The 13,949-nt window shown below is 48.0% G+C and overlaps 1 protein-coding gene and 1 long non-coding RNA gene across 7 annotated transcripts in view; both read left to right on the top strand.

The window, feature by feature from the left end:
- The first annotated feature begins 37 nt into the window (after positions 1–37).
- Positions 38–3,469, top strand: LOC121078557. 2 transcript variants are annotated; one of them, XR_005824637.1, is made up of 3 exons: positions 38–442; positions 2,802–2,942; positions 3,279–3,469. It is a non-coding gene; the product is annotated as an uncharacterized LOC121078557 (long non-coding RNA). The 2 variants fall into 2 exon arrangements; XR_005824636.1 differs by having other exon boundaries at positions 2,802–3,469.
- Positions 3,470–5,344: 1,875 nt separating this feature from the next.
- Positions 5,345–13,949, top strand: part of TBC1D24 (TBC1 domain family member 24) — a 29,847-nt gene continuing 21,242 nt past the window's right edge. The window contains exons 1-2 of one of the 5 annotated variants that reach the window (XM_040574574.1): positions 5,345–5,422; positions 8,707–8,748. The gene's annotated coding sequence lies outside the window, so the exon portion shown is untranslated. Of the gene's footprint in view, positions 5,423–5,672; positions 5,808–8,706; positions 8,761–9,832; positions 9,976–13,949 lie in introns of those variants that run through there. The other 4 variants (XM_040574572.1, XM_040574571.1, XM_040574570.1 and 1 more) reach the window with 4 other exon arrangements.

Raw genomic sequence — 13,949 nt, 5'->3', positions numbered from 1 at the left:
TGACGGGGGCGGGCCTATCGGCGCCCTGCCCGCCTCCCTCCCGGCAGCCCCCGCGCGGGGGGCGGGGGGGGTGAGGTGAGGTGAGGTAAGGTGAGGGGATGAGATGGCGGCGGCGGAGCCCCCCGCGCCCGGCCCCGTGTTCGCCGTCGCGGTTCGGCGGCCGCGCCTCGGGTGCCGGTGCCCTCGGGTGCTGTAAGCACAGGGCGGCGCCTCCCCGAGGGACGGCGGGGCTGCTGCGGGGGCACTGGGCTCCAATCTCCGCCTCTTAGCGACGTGCTGGCAGGCCGGGGCGCACCGCTCAGCCGTCTGACCGGGGGGCTGCGCCTGCGGCCCTGCGCGGTCCGCGGCTTCCTCCGGCGTCGGGAATAGAAGGCAGAGGAGGTGACTGCGGTTCTGTGACCGCTCAGCCGCAGCCACCGTCGCAGGGTCCCCATCACGGCAGGTACCAGAGCAGCGGCTCCTCCTGGTCCCGGGGTGGTTGACCCCATCACCCAGGTTAACTCCAGCAGCCCGACTCCCTCAGGCAGGTTCCCTTACGGCCACCTTCCTAAATGGTTTCAGTATCTTGACAAACTGTGGCTCCTTCCCCATTAGCTGTTCCACCTGCGCGTCTCCAGGGCACGGAAGAATTGCCACTAGCAGCACATTTCTGCCAGTGAAAGTGAAGCTGTGTGGCACAGGGAACAAGCTCGCATCCCTGCCGGCACCGGCCCAGAGCCACCCCCTCCACCCTCCAGGTCCCCTGGGAAACAACTAGCGGAAGAGGTGATGGGATTCTCCAGAGTTTATTATTTAAAAAAAAAAAGACACATGGATGACTTATGGAAACAAACAATCTCCAAGATGTTTAGAGCCGTAAGCTACTTTTTGGAGAAGGCCCTGAAGGCGGGAGGAGCTCTGCCGGAAATGCTGCGTGCTGCAGTCAGGCAGCTGAGGAGAGCTGAGCTCAGAACGTCTCAGCCCACATGCAGCAAAGCCCCGGGAACCTCGCTCCTTCAGGTTCCACCACGGCTGTTCCACAGCAGAACACACCACCCCTGTCCCTGCCCCTACGCTCTGGCAGGAGGCTCGGGGGACTCAGAGCGTAAAGAAACAGGCGGTGCTGTGAAAATCAGAAGGAACAGCGAGAAAAGATGGGGCCCAGGAGCACAGGACAGAGGAACACATTCACACGGGTGGCTCTGAGGTTCTCCTCCAGCAGGTCCTGCCGTCGCAGGAAGCCTCCAGACGCTCACAGCAGGAGCCTGGCTGAGTCCTCGGAGCCTCTTCCTCTTCCAGAGGCCGCTTGCGCCCTGCAGGCAGGGGACAGGTGAAGTGAGGAGGGTCACCGAGCTGGGTCAGCCTTGGTCACCAGCCCCTGCGCTTAGCCCATAGCAGGTTCTTTAAAACCCTTTGGTGAGGAACCTCACAGATGCAGGTGAGGACAGGGATCACACTGCCCCACAGTGACCAGCGCGCCTCTCCCCGTGGCCAGGAGCATGCGTCCTGTGCCAGACAGTGACAGGAACAGGGCCCAGCTTCTGCTTTCCATCAGTAAATCACCTCGAGCCTGGGATTTTAGGATGCCATAGCAAGCGGAGCAGCTACACTAACTACTTACTACAGCAGATGGGAGGGAGGGAAAAAAAAAAAAAGAAATAGCTGCAATTGCAGTCAGCTGAAGTACTGAGTTCCAGTCAGAGAGCAGCTCCTGGAACCCTCTACACACACAGAAGAGAAACCCCCACGGCGACACCACAGCAGAGCCCCCAGTCAGCCCCAGGGCCTAAATGAAACGGATGGAAACGTCCTGTGCCCGAGCGAGGAAGACCCACGCTTCCCTCGGGCTCCCTCATCACTCGTAGATCCAGTGCTCGGCCGCGTCCTCCCAGCACGTCAGCTCCTCGGGGCGGAACCAGAGGGATATCTCCTGCCGGGCACTCTCGACCGAGTCGCTGCCGTGAATCACGTTCCTGTGCGGGAAGAGGAAGGGGTCAGCCAGCACCACGCAGAGAGAGGCTGGGGAGGGGAGCTGCAGGTGGGCAGATTTCACCCTGACCAATTTAACCGAGCCTGCTGAGCCGGTCACGTCACGCAGTGCTCCTTGCCACCACACAGCCCTCCTCCTTCCAGCTCGGTGGCTGCTCGTGAGGTGGGTTAGGCCACGTATGTGTAGGAGCTGCCAGTTTCCAGCAGTCCTCTCTTCTGTAATAAATTATTTATGTGCTGAAAGCGGCTGTCGGTCTGGGGTTCACCTTTGTTTTTACGTTAGCAATTGAAATTCTACCTCCAGATTTGCCCCTTCTTTCAGGGGGAATAGGTCCTGTGAAGCACGTTTGGTATCAGACACCAGGGAGCAGGAACCTAAGGGAGGGTGAGGTAAGAACTTTTTATCTACCGCAGGCCAGGCTCAGCTACAGCCGCCAGAGGTCACCACTGGTGCGTAAAGGCTCCCGAAGGGAGTTCAGGTCTACCCACAAGCTTCCGTTGGGAGCATTTTTGATGGGAGAAAGTGGCGCCGTACGTGTTTTTTAGGGTCCTAATTAGGGTTCGTCTCAGTGTTACGGGATGCCCGTGGCATCTGTGCTATGACAAGATGAGCGCCTGTCCCTGGAAGGCAGGAGGTACCAGGGAGAGGGAAGTGACAAAGAGTCAGGAAAAGCCAGTTGCGATCTGTCCAGCCAAACGCGAAGTACAGGGTGTGCACATCACTTCCGTGAGCCAGGGAAATGGGTGGCCACCCTCAAAACAGTTCCCCGGGACTTCTTGCTGAAACGTCCACCGGCACGCTCCTAATTTTGGTAGGTTTTAATCTTTGCCAGGAAGAACATCAGCAGATCATCCAGGGGGAGGGATCCAGATCTGGCTGCTGCAGATGGGTAAGAAGGTGATCCACACTGCCAGGCAAGCATCCCAGCATCCTTTATACGTGACACATAAAGGATTCACTTAATTATCCCACGGTAATTCCCGGTTTTACCCACAGGAGGTCACACTTTGCCAGGCTTATCAGCTTTTGATGCAACCAGCCTTGTGCAAACGGCATTGCTGCGGGACCAGCAAAGCCAGAGTTTTAGTAGCCCAGCTCAGGGTTTGGCCTAATCCCTTCTGCACATCCTGGACTTCTCTGACAATGCTCCGACCACTCTCCTACCTCCCTGTAAGGGTGCCAGCCCCTCTCCAAAGCTGTTGCACACCCACGGGGACAGCTTTCCCACCTGATGGCCCATTCCACCTCCTCAGTGTTTCCTTGTTTTTTTATTTTCATTTTCCTTTTCCCTTTTCTTTTCCCCATCCAGCCACCCAGTCCCTCTGTCGCCACTGACAGAAAGACTCCGTTACATCCACACATGCCTAGACCATAACCCTAGTATGGTTTCATAAGAAAATGAGGTATGTCCAACTGCATGCGTTTCTGTTCAAATACGTTTCAGGAAAATGAATGGTAAGGTGGCAGAGCATCGCCATGCAAATAAATGGTTCAGCATCAGCTCACCCATTTTTAGTCTTCAGAAACACAGACGAAAAACACAATCAAGACACAAACCCATAGGAAACCAGGTTTCGCTAAACGCTGTACTTGTGGAACTATTCATTTTGCACCATGTGAAAGTTCTCCAAAACTCAGGGGAGTTGTTGACTGGCAGTCCTATAACTCAATATCTTTCATTAATTCCCAGAAAGCCTTTGCAGGCTCGTTGCCCTTGGTGCCTAGGCAGTCAATGGATCTTGCTCTTTATTTGAGTTGCTGCAGTACTTGGAGCCCGAGCATTCCTTGGTTTCTGTAAAAAGCTGCCAGCAATGAACATCTTTCTCCAGGAACAAAAGTAGATGCGCTCAAACATGTGTCCCATCAGCATTCAACCAGTCGAGCATGGTTTTCACCCACTCTCACGTAGTCACAGACAGCACAACAGCTTGAGAACAGGGCACTGAAGGTTATTCACATGGTCACGCAGTCTCCACGGTTTTAAGACAGCGCACAGCATCCACTCTGTCCACACCATCTGCCATTTCTTCAATGTCTACCGCTCCACAGGCTGCTCTCTCCTTTCACGCACACAGCCCTCCCCTTCTGACAGATCTCCCTGCACTGACCTTACCTCTGTGCCGGGCTCTGTCTCCTGGAATACAGCCCCCTGTGGCACCTGGGTTACTGGAACGGTAGAACTATCGGGCAACGCACAGACTTTGGTGACAAAAGTGTCCTCGTTACACTCCTAAAATCTCTCTGAAATCGCCATGGAACATCAATAGATAAATCTGAAGAGAGCCTTCGATCACTTCTGCTTTTTGAACGCTGAGAGCAATTATTTGTCTAAAGGGTATGTTCAGTTCAAATCATCGTTTGTGCTTCAGCAGAGAAATTCCTGAAGTCCAGTGCATTTCCCTGTGTCGGGCTTCTCCAAAGCCTGTCGGCCCCCAGCTGGGTGCACACCATGAGAACACCTTCTCTCGCTCCGTGCCTCAGTTTCCCCTGAGAAGCACGGGAACACAAGCACTGCTTCACCTCAGAGGGGTGCTATGAGCCCGCGTACACAGACTACACAGGACACGTGCTACTGTGAAAAGATGCTATAAATACTGGGGACAGATGGAAGCTTTTCATCCTCCTACAAAACCTTTTCAAACACTGCCCACACGTCGCTGTTCCCACACCTCTCCGTCCAGTTTCGTCCTCTTCCAAACCCGCTTCCCTTCAGGCGGCCGGGGAAGGGCACGGCGCCTGCCCCGTTCTGCCTGCTGGCGGAGGCTTTGGGTAAGCAGGGGAAGCTCCCCCTCAGGACCCCGTTCATAACCCAGCTGCGATCGATGCGGCTCCCCTCTGTGTCCGACATTTTGTTACCACGCCTCGTGCCTTCCTTGCAGCCCTTCGTGCCTCCTGTCAGGCTGTAACCCTCCCGGGGAAGGGATTCGTTATCTGTTTGGCGAGAGCCCGCGTTACAACACTGTGTACATTTACAACACCGTATAAAAGATTAGAACTTTATTGGTCACTTAAGCATGCCTAGTTAATAATCTTTAATGTGGCAGCTATTTATCCAGTCGTAAACAGCGCGCTGCTGCCAAGCCAAGCCAAATAAACACCGCAGAAGTCCTTCGGCTTTGAAACGAGCTGGTTTCTGCCCCAGCCATCGCGGGCTCGGTAAGAAAACAACCGCGCCGTGACTGAGCGCGGAGCCACGCCGGTCCCGAAGCGCCCCGAAAGGAGCCTCGGGGCCGCGCTCCCCCACGGCCCCCTCGCGGCGCTCCCGCCTCGCGCCCCTCGCCTCCGCCCGGGCCGCGCCCCGCACGTGCCACACCGCGGCCCGCCCGGCGGCGCGCATGCGCACGCGCGGCCCCGTCGCGGCGGCGACCCTGTGCGCGTGCGCGCGGCGCCCCCCGAGTCCCTCCGGCCGTGCGGCTGGGGGCGCTTGCGCGGGGCCTGACAGGAGCGGCGGCGGTGAGGGCCGGGGCGGCGGGCGGGGGCCGGGCTCGGCGGGGAGGCAGCGGGCGGGGGCTGCCGGCGCCGCGTCCAGCCCGGCGGCAGCCCCGAGCCCGGCGGGTCTCGGCGGGTCTGGGCGGGGGCCGGCGCTGCCCTGGGCGTGCTGAGGGCCGGGCGGGCCGCAGCGCCCAGCCCCGCGGCGGCTCGTGGGGGTGGCAGCGCCCCGCCGTGCCGTGCGGAGCCCCTCGGGACCCGCAGCGGTGCCGGGGCGGCCCCGCCGAGTGCCGGGGGTGCCCCCAGTGCTACCGGCGTGGGCCCGGCTGGAGGGGCGGTGTGTGCGCGCCCGGAGAGCGTTCTGAGCCCGAAGGTCTCGCTGCTGAGTTTGTTCCCTGAATATTCCCGGGTGTCTGCCACTAAAGGAACTTTTTTACCGCTTTATTTTCATGCTCCTCTTCAGCGAGGAGCTGCGTGTGTGCATACAGCCCACCCTGAAGTGGGAGATGGCTGCAGGGACGCTGGCGCTGACAGAACGTTTTCCCACTTAACGCCGAGTTTGAGGCCCCCTCTGTAACGTAACCGGGCGCTCCTCAGCCCTCCTGTGCCGGCACACGGGCACGTAACTGAGGGGTGCAGCCTGCTCCCGCTGCTCCCGGCCCTGGCGGTGTCAGAGGCACCGGGAGGGCCGGGGTCTTGCCGGTGGGATGGGGGAAGATGGGTGGCTCTGTACAAAAACGGACTGCCTTAAAGCTGGGTTTGTGTCCAGTTCTGTAAGGAACCTGCAGCATCCGAAAGCTTTTGTGGCTTAACGACAAGCCAAGTAGGATTGTCAGAGTGTCTGGGAACACTCAGGGAACAAAATCAACGCAGATCGCATCTAGGTATTACCAGAAAAAAAAATTCCGTGTTAGAATCTCCTTCGTTACACAATCACCAGTAGTTAGGTGGTGTTGCTACAGGCTTCTATCTGAAGATGGTTGCTTTGCGGAAACAGCACTGAGAACTTGATTCTAAGGGCTCCAGCCACACTTTATATTAGCTCTTTCTTGCTTCCAAGCAATACATTATATTTCTGTCCTTTGTAATTTGTAAAATAGCTGTGGATAGTATTGCACAACAGCTAGCTATTGAGAACCTTTGTACTGAATGTCTTTTCATTAATATTTGAAAAATTGCAGGTGTTTGTGCAGCTAGAGTTTGAACACTAGGGAAAGAGCTTTCTGCTTCTCTTTCTCGCTGTTAATAATTAAATGTTGCCAAGTAAAGTTTGTACCAAGCTATCTGTGGACCTTCCACATTCAAGTGCCTCTGCTCATCCTAACTCTCCTTCTGTTGCAGCCCTTTGTTTTCTCTCCCCTTGGTTGTTTTTGCTTCTTCATTCTGTTAATATGAAACCTTGAAACAGCCTCCCCCGTCCCTTGATCAGCTGTGTCATTTGGATTGTTAAAGTAAACTGAAAGAAGTTACACCTGCACTGAAATTTTTGTATCCATAAATTCAAGGCAGGCATGCGTTAAAGCAAACCAGCCCACGCTGCTTATGTCTCTTGCTGCCTCCAAGATCAAGGTTATTGCAATCTGATAATACTGCCCTGGCATTTGTTTAGGTTGTAAGGGCCTCTGCTTCAGTGCTGAAGCTGGATAGAGTTAACGACAGGCAAATTATTGGCAACAGACCATAGATTTTGGTCCTTGGTGTTCTAGCTCTTTAAATTGCATTCTGCTCTGCCCGTGAGGTTGGAGAGGCTGTTAAAGCTGCTTGCGTTAGGCTGTATGGACACGTGCTCCGAAGTAGGTGGGTATATGGTAACACTGGGAGTAGATAAGCTGTGTTAACGGCCTGAAAGAAACATTGCTGGTCTCCAGTTATAGCTTTGAATTGTGACTGAGAATTAAAGAGCTAAAATTTATTTTAGAAGTCTGATGTGTTCATCTGGGGATGCCTTTATTTTCAGATATAAGTGGAATATTTGGATATGTTTGCATAGCATGTAGCTTGGGGACGAGGGCTTGCAGTAGAGCTCATCTAAGTAACGCTGGTCATCAGCCATTTAGTTCCCTTGTACCTGACCAGGCAGTCACGCGACCTTTCTGATATAAAAATAGGCAGGGCTAATTACACTATATTAATGATTGACTTGCTTGGATTCCGTGTGTATGGGTGGGAGTACGTGCTGGAGGCGTCCAGCTGTGGAATCAACTGTTTCTCTAAACTAACAGATGTAAGCACTCTTATCTGTGTTGTTCGTGCACTTAGGCTTCACCATATCTCATTTGTTCTCCTCTCGCTTAAACCTCTTAAGTTAAAGGACAGCTACCTGAGCTTTCAAACGTGTTGCAAACGACCAGGTGTTGTTGATTCCCGCTGTCTTGGGGAAGGAGTTTGATAGACTGTCTGTTTTATCATGCTTGGTATGGACACAGCTCTGTTCTGTTACCAAATAGGTGTAACTTCTGTGTGGCTACACCGGCACTGGGTTATTTTGTTAGAGTTTTCCAGGAGAAAACAACTGAAGGAAGAAATAACTCACATAAAAAGATGCTCTCATGACTGGATTTTGCAGTCATTACAACTGCGTTATTTCAAAATCTGCTAGGCTGAATGTAATTCATTTGAAAAGAAGACTAATGTTTATCAGATTCGTTCAAACTTTCTTACCTAATAGGACAAGAGCCTGGTCTATTGACCGTTGTCAAGTAAGCTGGTTTGAACCTGTACTGCACTACGTATCTTCAGAATATAGTTATTTTTGTTTCAGAACTGGGGATCTTAAACCTAAAAAGATAAATACTGTAAGCTGTAGAGCGAGTATTCTCAAGTCCCCTACCTATGCAGAAACTACCTCTGCCCTATGAGGAGAGATGCTCTTCAGAGATTACAGGAAGGACACCAAATTCTATGTTAAACAGGCAATTTCATAGATCAAAACACTGGGGAGCACTGCGGGAGAGCTGGGGCAGAGGAGAACCAGCAATAAACTACAAAGGGAACATTGGCTAAAAATATTTATTACAAAGGTGCCACGAGCAGTAATCCTGCTTGTGGTTTGAGAGACTGAAATGAGTTGTTTATGCTGTAAGCACTTTAATAGTATGGTTAATTAGCCGCCCTCCTCTATTGTGAGGGTATTTGCCCCCTTGTTCTCTGTACTACAAAGGCAAATATGGAGGTTGGAAGCCATGCAGAAGTGCAGGCAGATAGCTTTTAAAAATTACAGAGGTCATTGGTGTACCTAATGTATGTGAGTGCTGCCCGTCACGTTCTTTCTAAATGGTCTGATTTTATTTTTCTCTCCTCATCAACAGACCTGGCAGAAGGGAGCAAGTCATAAGAAGATCTATACGAAGGTAAGTTCTGCGGTAAGGATTAATAAGATCCCTTCAGTCTGGGGGAAGGAGGGGTGTTAGGCTGTTGCTTTTCTGTTGTTTGTTTGTCGGTTTTTGTTATAATATCTCACTGTATAGAGGGAATGTTGCTTTCTAATGTAATTCCCCAAGGGGACAAGATTCCTGCTTTACACCTCGGTATGCCTGTAAGCCCTCTCCTCCAGCTGAGAGACTGGCATCCGTGGATCCGTGCAGTGCCATTTGACAGAGCAGACGTCAGATACTTTAACTCCCTTTAAGTTTACTCAGAATAAGCATGTGGATAAGGAACACCATCTACTGCAAGGCGACTCATCCGTCCTGTGCTCTGAGCCCTGAGCTATCGTAATGGTCCTCTGACGAGGCTAGTCTTCCCAAAATTCTGCCCCACTAGTAAGACTAGAGATTACCAATCTACGATAATAGTAAAATTAAAAACTCAGCAACCAGGCTGTGGTTATAAACGCCGTTTGATTTTTAATGAAATACGGTAGCACTAGCTTAGGATTCTGCAGTGATTGCTTTTACAATATAAAATGCTGTTTCTGTACCTTTGCAGCTCCAGGACAAGCGTTTATGCTACTCTTGGGATTTTGGTAGGGTATAACTTTTGGAAGACTACAGAAATAAGAACAATATGTCGCTTTATTTTGATATAAGTTCCCTGAAATGTAATTGTTGGCAGTCTGCCCGAGATTAGATCCTCCTTTAATTCTAAAGTGTATTTGGAGCTGGTTTGGTGTTGGTGTCTAAGTTTTCTCTTGTGTGCAGGATAATCTACCTTTTGTTGTTTCCGAAGAGGGGTAATCCATCACTAGGGATACCAGGTTATTGAAGCTTTTCTTTGGGGCAGTCTTGGGAAGAGGGAGAAGGTACAGAGCTTTACAGAGCTGGAAGAGAATAGATTCTTTATAAATTGTCAGCTTTAACTTTGTAATTTTCATAATGCTTATGTTACTGTAAATCAGCTTTTGTTTTCCGAGAGAAAACCTCTATGCCTTTAGCACCTGATGCAGAAGATAATAAAATAATCTGATACAATAATGTTTTCCTACTCCATTTTCAGCTGCCAGCTGAAATCATGGGGCTGCAAAACTTACTCTGGAATAAACAAGTTCTGTTGATAGCTGCTGGTGTGCATGGAGCGTACCTCCCCATTTGCTTACTACAGAGGCAAAGAAGACACGCAGCAATTTCTATAGACTCAGAGTAAGAATCATAGCATCACAGAATGGTTTGTGTTGGGAGGGACCTTAAAGATCGTCTAATTCCAGCCTCCCTGCCATGGGCAGGGGCACCTGCCACTAGACCAGGTTGCTCGAAGTTCTTTAGTTTGAGTGTTTAATGCAGTACCTAGGCAGGCATAAAGGATCAAGTGCCTTGAATATTCACAGAGCTAATAAATCATAATCATTTTAAATCATGTCTTGCTATATGAGACTTCTTTTTCTAACTGGAGAGATATTAATGGGGTGGTTATCAACGTGGAAGATTACACAGCAGAAGAGGTAACTTGTAGGGACTTGTGTGTTCAATTAGGCCGGCGTTGCTTGTTCAGCTGCCCATCGTCTAACTTTGGTTTCCTTTGAGCACTCTGTGGCTGCTGGACTAAAGCTTTGCATGTTCATATATTACGCCGGGAGATCTTAAATCAACTTAAACACATTCTATCATTTAAATTGGTAGAAAAGTTAAATTCTTGTAAGTTTCCACACTGATATTTGTACTGCTTTGATTAAATTATTTTTGTTTTGTTTTAAAGATAACATTGGAAATTGGGTCATTGGTCTATTACCTTGATAGGCTTTAAATGGCACACTTTGTATTTTGAAACTTCTGGTTTCAACGTAAACTTTTTAAATGAGTAACACTTAATTCATTGTATAAAATAGATTTGCTGCTTAAATTCAGTGTGGGTTTTTTTTTAATGGAAAATTCTCCCCTTAGTTGATCCTCATATCTGTAATGACATAGGCAGACCAGAATCTCCTGATCTGTATCCTTGATAACATTTACTGTCCGGTACCCTCTTACAATGCTCTGTTCTTTAGCATTTTGCCCTCTTTGTGGAACCATTAATCTTCTGTTCCTTTTTTTTTTTTTCACAAGATTTTTTTTTCAGACCTTTGCGTTGTTTTTTTGGGAGTGTTTGGGTTTTCTGCCTCTATGGTATCTTCTAATAAGTACAGCTCATGGAATCAACAGTGATAGAGTATCAGAAGTGCTCATGTTGTCCCAGGACAGGAGATGGGAATGAGGGGTTGCTGTTTTCTGTTGAAATGTTTTTAGATATAAGGCCTACACATTCTCTTAAATATAAGCTACTGTCATTTATCAGACCAGCATAGATCGTCATGTTTCTGAACTTCTTATTGTAATAAAATACGATTGATTAATCACAGATAATTAAAAGTCCCTGTTTAAGAAGACAACGTAACCTGTGCTTTCATTTGCCTGAGAATCTTGTGCTTTCAATTTGTAAACCTTCAGTGACTGTGCTTCATGTGCAACGGTGACGTCCACAGAGAAATCATCTAGATGCTTAAAATGATTTGCCCTGTAGTGTGCTCTTACCAGTACTGTCAGACCTTACCAGGTCTTCAGCAGTTTCTCAGGGAAGTCAGAAGTGAATACTTGTTTTGTGTCAACGGGTTTCTAGACTTTGTCCCTAAAGAGCATGAAAACCAACGGGGAGCAAATATCTCAGCCCCTATTGTTACTGATAAACGAGTGTTAGGGCATTATCCAGAAGCAGGAGCCCAGCTTATGCTGTGGACAGTGCCTGGGGCAATCCATAAGGAGATCGAACTGCATTTAACCTCATCAAAGCAATCCATCGAACTCTTGTGTACTCCGCTGAAAAGGATCGTCAATTCAAAATGCATCAGCATGGTCCGAATCGCTTTCCTGCGCATGATGAGCTAGTTGTGTTTGGCTTGTTCTGGTGCGAAATGGAGTGCTTAATTTTAAGCTCTGATGCATATATCTTCCTAAATGGTTTGTGGAATGGGAAGTAATTGAAGCCGTAAATGTAACGGGATGGCACTGTGATGTCTGGTCTTGTTTCTAGAGCCATGTAGCAGAGATGTCAAGGTATGCTGCTGTAAGCCTGGACTCGGAGAAAACTGCAGGGTGCACTGAAGTACTGGGGAAGAAAGAGTAACTTGCAGTTGTCTTTTCTTTGGCAGCATTACTTTCGTGCTGCGTTGCTTTGTTCTTCTATCAGATTCGTTGGTATATAAAGCAAAAATCTCAGATGTGATTCAGTATTGTTCAAGGATGGGAAATCATCTACTTAGGGTTTAGGGTTTAATTTTCTTCAACTGGAGTGAGGATTAATAGCTAGAAATCTCAAGGAAGAAGATTCATCGGTTCATGTACCTTCTGCATAGATTAGTTTAATCAAAGAAAGTGGACTTATGAAAGAAATTGGACTTGAGCCTTTTCTCTGGCTACATCACTACAGTATAAACAGGAGACAATACGCTGCAGCTCTGGGACGTTAGCAGTAGTCTTTATTTGTTGTACAGCAAAAGAAAATACTTGCTTCCTGTTAGCACGTTATAAAAACACGAGCCAAAATATCAGTTGTCAGTATCTAGCTGTTCTGTACAGTGCGTAGCAAAGAACTGTATCAGAGGTGTTTGAAAAGTGGTCCTCATTAAAATCAACGACTGTGCATGGGTAAGATGAAAAATGTTATCAAAGTTTAGGTTTCACGTTATACAGGAACTACACTGGATGCGTGTGAAGTATCCTAACAGGCTGTTAATCTGTCGTACAACTTTCAGAAGGCAAAATTGTAAGATTGTTTGAATAGGATAGGGAACAAGGTTTTCCTGATTATAATTTTTTAAGGAACTTTCTTGTGTTTATTAAAATCAGTACCAAGTAGTTTAATCTCGGGTTTTAATCAAAGCTGGAATTTTTAAATTCCAGCATTTTAAAAAAGTTTAGAATATAAATATTTCACTAACGTGGATATATGTACTCTGGATTTGGAAGAAATATCGGTACTCCACATTAGTTGTAATTCAGGTATTTCAGTTTGCTGGTTCTTGTGTTTTGGAAAGCAAAAATTGATTATTTTAATGAACTGGAAGTAGAATTGGTTAATTTGGTGGTTGAAATATTGAAATGCATCTTGCAAAACTTACTAGGTTGCTTTTGTAATGAAACTTATTAAAGCTGTCCCTAGCCATGTTAGCTTTAGTAAAATTGTGACCTTATATTCCTTTTGATGAAGGGAAGTCATAATTCAAATTGTTTATTTTCTGACTGATGCATTTTTAGATGCTTTCATAAAAATTTTTTCAAAGGCAGTATCAGACTTTTGACTGTCACAATTTGCTCCATTGCTCCATAAAATTCAGTGCAGTTTTCAGACATCTTCTGAAAGTAGCCTACACAACAATGGGAAGAATTAAGGGATGGAATGGAAAAATGTGGCTGGACTGGCAAGCTTATTTCTTAAAAATGTAGTCATTGACTTGAAATCGTGCCAGTTCCAGTTCAGTGGTCATTGCCTGGTTTTGAATTATAATGATTATTTGCTTCATAGTTTTAAACTTAACCTCGGAAAATCTTCTGTCTGTACTGCAGCCATTTTTGGTGTATTTTCAATATGCTTTTTTCTACTTCTCACTTGTTTTTAATTTGCACTTAACTGAAGAGCGCGAAGCTCCGTAATACACCAATAGATCCAACAATCTCAAACTTGTGTGGTGGTTGCTACTAAAAACATGTTGTTCTGTTCTGTGTTAATTCTTACTGTTTTGTAGAAGTCGGTCAAATTAGAAAGGAGAATAGGGGCTTCTCCTTAAAGGAGGTATAAGTAACTTTCAAGCTTTGCCATCGTCATGAGTAATGTAATTGGCTTTGCTAATTTTTAAAACCCTATTACAATTTTGTCTTAAGAGGTACTTGAAAGCATTCCAGTTCTCTGCAGTTGAGGTGCTATTATCTAGAGATCCAGGTAGAGGATACTGCTGCAACGTGGTGCTAACTTTTCTAAAGTGACTTTACCAAGAGGGAAAGAGTTGTGTTGTAATAAGGAGATATAAATGAGTCTCAGTACCTGCGAGAAGTGGGTGGGACACAGCCCCTGACCAGCTTGCTCTTTGCTACTGAAAATGAGACAGCTTTTGTCTGCTTCTACTGTCAACTCAAAGTTAAACTTTGCT

Source organism: Cygnus olor, chromosome 15 (genome assembly GCF_009769625.2).
Source record: "Cygnus olor isolate bCygOlo1 chromosome 15, bCygOlo1.pri.v2, whole genome shotgun sequence".
NCBI lineage: Eukaryota > Metazoa > Chordata > Aves > Anseriformes > Anatidae > Cygnus > Cygnus olor.
The sequence above is the reverse complement of the archived record's forward strand: the minus strand, read 5'-3'. Positions and strand labels throughout refer to the sequence as shown.